The sequence below is a fragment of the Chaetura pelagica genome, unplaced genomic scaffold (genome assembly GCF_000747805.2).
Source record: "Chaetura pelagica isolate M959 unplaced genomic scaffold, ChaPel_1.0 scaffold721, whole genome shotgun sequence".
NCBI classification, from domain to species: domain Eukaryota; kingdom Metazoa; phylum Chordata; class Aves; order Apodiformes; family Apodidae; genus Chaetura; species Chaetura pelagica.
The window spans coordinates 37667-42387 of NW_009952072.1; positions in this window are offsets into that span (position 1 = coordinate 37667).

Here is a 4721-nt window from a genome sequence, read left to right on the forward strand (position 1 = left end):
CCCGTTACAATCCCTGTACCCCCAGTAACCATCCCCTCATATTCCCAGGGACTCTCAGTACACTCTAACACACTCCCAGTAGCCCCAGTAACTCCCCATCCCCCCCCCATCCCAGTACTCCCAGTAACCACCCCTCATATTCCCAGTGACACCCCTCTGTTCCCACTCCCTGCTCCCAGTGTCTCTCACTTCCCCTCCACACAGCCCCAGATCCTCCCACTTCTCCCTAGTCCCCCCCAGTCCTTCTGAGTCGCCCTCAGTCCCTCCCAGTTCCCCAGAATTCCACCCAGTCCGTCCCAATCCCTCCCAGCCCCTCTCACTCCTCCCCAGTTCCCCCTAGTCCCTCCCAGTTCCCTCCCAGTTCCCCCCAGTTCTCCCCGATCCCTCCCAGTTCCCCCCAATCCCTCTCAGTCCCTTCCAGTTCCCCCCAATTCCCCCCAATCCCTCCCAATGCCTCCCAGTCCCTCCCAGTTCCCCCCAATCCCTCCCAGTTCCCTCCCCAGCTCCCTGAGGGGGAAAACAGGTTCTGGGTGCTAAAGATGAACCCCAAGGGGGTAAATCTGGGGCCTGAGGGACTAAATGGGGTTCTGGGTGGTAAATGTGGCCCCCAAAGGGGTAATTCTGGGTCCTGAGCGGGTCAAGGGAGTCCTGAGGGGTAACCCTGGGCCCTGAGATGTTAAAGGTGGTGCTTGACAGGGGTAAATCTGAGATGGAGGGGGTAAATGTGGGACCCGGGGCAGTAAGTGGGGCCCTGAAAGGGTTAAATCTGAGTCCTGAGTGGGTAAATATGGGCACTAAAGGGGTAAATCTGAGACCTAGAGAGTAAATACAGGACCTGGGGCAGTAAGTGGGGTCCTGAGGGGGGTAAATCTGAGTCCTGAGTGGGGTAAATCTGAGCCCTGAGGGGTAAATCTGAGTCCTGAGGGGGGTAAATCTGGGCCCTGAGGGGTAAATCTGAGCCCTGAGGGGTAAATCTGGGCCCTGAGGGGTAAATCTGAGCCCTGAGGGGTAAATCTGAGTCCTGAGGGGGGTAAATCTGGGCCCTGAGGGGTAAATCTGAGCCCTGAGGGGTAAATCTGAGTCCTGAGGGGGGTAAATCTGAGTCCTGAGGGGTAAATCTGGGCCCTGAGGGGTAAATCTGAGTCCTGAGGGGGGTAAATCTGAGCCCTGAGGGGTAAATCTGAGTCCTGAGGGGGGTAAATCTGAGCCCTGAGGGGTAAATCTGGGCCCTGAGGGGTAAATCTGAGCCCTGAGGGGTAAATCTGAGCCCTGAGGGGTAAATCTGAGTCCTGAGGGGGGTAAATCTGAGTCCTGAGGGGTAAATCTGAGTCCTGAGGGGGGTAAATCTGGGCCCTGAGGGGTAAATCTGAGTCCTGAGGGGGGTAAATCTGAGCCCTGAGGGGTAAATCTGGGTCTTGAGGTAGTAATTCTGTGTCCTGAGGGAGTAAATGGGGTCCTGAGGGTTTGATCTGAGTCCTCAGGTGGTAAATCTGGGTCTTGAGGGGTAAATCTGAGTCCTGAATGGTTCTCCTCTGCTGCTGAGGTTCTTGCCAAACCCTGTGCAGGTGTTTTGTGTATCTTGGCACTCCCTGGCTCGGGCGCTTGTGGCCTTTGGGCTCCAGGTTTCGTCCTGAGCTGGAGAAGGGCCCCTGGGAGGGGTTCAAGCTGCAAAGCAGTGACTGAGGGACCATGGCCATGGGGCTTTGTTTGACCCTTCCTGGTACTGCTCTGAGGGGGAATCTGGGAGCTGGAGGGTAGATCTGGGACCTGAGGGGGTAAATCTGAGTCCTGAGAGGATAAATCTGAGTCCTGAGGGGATAAATCTGAGTCCTGAGGGGGATAAATCTGAGTCCTGAGGGGATAAATCTGAGTCCTGAGGGGGATAAATCTGAGTCCTGAGGGGATAAATCTGAGTCCTGAGGGGGATAAATCTGAGTCCTGAGGGGATAAATCTGAGTCCTGAGGGGGATAAATCTGGGTCCTGAGGGGATAAATCTGAGTCCTGAGGGGGTAAATCTGGGTGCTAAGCAGGGAAATCACAGAATCAATGTCAGGGGTTGGAAGGGACCTCAGAAGATCATCGAGTCCAACCCTCTTGCCAGAGCAGGAGCAGAAATAAACCAAGGCAGGTCACTCAGAAGGGCATCCAGACAGGTCTTGAAAGTCTCCAGAGGAGACTCCACAGCCTCTCTGGGCAGCCTGTCCCAGGGCTCTGTCACCCTCACAGGAAACTTCTTCCTCATGTTGAGCTGGAACTTCCTGGGCTTGACTTTGAGTCCGTTGCCCCTCGTGCTGTCATGGGGCACAAGTGACAAAAGGTTGTCCCTGCCTTCCTGATGCCTTCATGTATGTATAGACATTAATTAGATCCCCCCTCAGTCTTCTCCTCTCTAGCCTGAACAGCCCCAGGTCTCTCATCAGGTGATCTTAAGTCAGGTGTTCCAGCCCCTTCATCACCCTCGAAGCCTCCATCGGACTCTCTCCAGTAGATCCCTGTCCCTCTGGAACTGGGGAGCCCAGAACTGGACACAAAACTCCAAGGGAGGTCTCACCAGGGCCAAGTAGAGGGGGAGGAGAACCTCCCTAGACCTGCTGGACACACTCCTCCTGATGCACCCCAAGGTACCATTGGCCTTCTTGGCCACAAGGGCACATTGTTGTCCCATGGAGAACTTGTTGTCCACCAGGACTGCAAGGTCCTTCTCCACAGAGCTGCTCTCCAGCAGATCAGCTCCTGGCCTGGACTGGTGCATCTTGTTCCTTCCCAGGTGCAGGACTCTGCCCTTGCTCCCGTTGAACCTCATGAGGTTCCTCTTTGCCCAGCTCTCCATCCTGTCCAGATCTCCCTGAATGGCTGCTCAGCCTTCAGGTGCCAATCCTCCCTGCTTGGCGTCGTCAGCAAACCTGTGGAGAAGACACTGTTCCCTCATCAAGGTCACTCATAAAGGTGTTGGACCCAGCTCTGATCCCCAAGGGACTCCACTAGTCACAGGTCTCCAGCTGGACTCTGCACCAGTGACACCATTGCCCACCCCTCTTTGGGCTCGACTGTGTGGCCAGTTCTTCACCCACTCTTCTGCCCCACACTTGCTGAGCTCCTCACCAGGTTGTTCCGGGAGACTGTGCCCAAAGCCTTGCCAAGGTCAAGGTAGACACATCCACTGGTCTCCCTGCATCTGTCCCTTCAGTCACACCATCACAGAAGGCTGTCAGATTAGCCAGACATGATTTCCCTTTGGTGGTTCTGCATCCTGAGGTAGCACATGGGGTTCTGGGTGGGAAATGTGACCCACAAGGGGGTAAATCTGGGACCTGAGAAGGTGAGGGAAGTCTTGAGGGGGTAAATATGAGTCTTGAGGAAGTAAATCTGGGCTCTGGGGGAGTAAATGTGGTTCTGAGTGGTAAATGTGAAGCTCGAAGGGGTAAATCTGGATCCTGAGGGGGCCCAGGGAGCCATGAGGGGTAAATCTGGGCATTGAAAGGTTAATTGTGGGGCCTGAGGGGGATAAATCTGAGTCCTGAGGGTGTAAAGGGAGTCCTGAGGGTTCAATCTGAATCCTGAGGGAGTAAATGGGGTTCTGGATGGTAAATGTGAACCCCAAGGGAGTAAATGTGGGACCTGAGGGAGTAAATGTGAACCTCAGAGGTGTAAATCTGAGTCCTGAGGGGTAAATCTGGGTCTGAGGGGGTAAATCTGGGCCCTGAGGGGTAAATCTGGGTCTTGAAGGATAAATCTGAGTCCTGAGGGGAGAAATCTGGGTCTGAGGGTGTAAATATGAGTCCTGAGGGGTAATCTGGGCCCTGAAGGGTTAATCTGGGCGCTGAGGGGTAAATCTAGGCCCTGAGGGGTTAATCTGGGCCCTGAGGGGTAAATCTAGATCCTGAGTGGTTAAATCTGAGTCCTGTGGGGAGAAATCTGGGTCTGAGGGTGTAAATCTGAGTCCTGAAGCGTAAATCTGGGTCTGAGGTGGTAAATCTGGGTCCTGAGGGGTTAATCTGGGCCCTGAGTGGTAAATCTGGGTCCTGAAGGGTTAATCTGGGCCCTGAGGGGTAAATCTGGGTCCTGAGGGGTTAAATCTGAGTCCTGTGGGGAGAAATCTGGGCTCTGAGGGGGTAAATCTGGATCCTGAGGGGTAAATCTGGGCTCTGAGGGGTTAAATCTGAGTCCTGAGGGGTAAATCTGGGTCCTGAGAGGTAAATCTGAGTCCTGAGGGGTAAATCTGAGTCCTGAAGGGTATATCTGGGCCCTGAGGGGCAAATTTGTGCCCTGAGGGGTAAATCTGGGTCCTGAGGGGTTAAATCTGAGTCCTGTGGGGAGAAATCTGGGTCCTGAGGGGTTAAATCTGAGTCCTGTGGGGAGAAATCTGGGTCTGAGGGATTAAATCTGAGTCCTGTGGGGAGAAATCTGGGCTTTGAGGGGTTAAATTTGGGCCCTGAGGGGTAAATCTGAGTTCTGTGGGGGTAAATCTGGGGGCTAAGGGGGTAGATTTGGGCTCTAATGGTCCTGAGAGGGTTAAATCGGTCCCTGGGGTGGGTAGACATGGGTTCAAGGGGTGGCTGGGCCCGGATGCCTGGGTCCCTCCCATGGCCCCGAACGCCTGGGTCCTCTCTGGGCATGGGAGTGGCAGTGACGTCGATGCCGTCGGTTGTGGAAAGTGTCCCCAAGAGGCACAGGGAGGTAGGTGCTGGGGTGAGGGGCTTTCCTGGATGCCTGGGCCCCT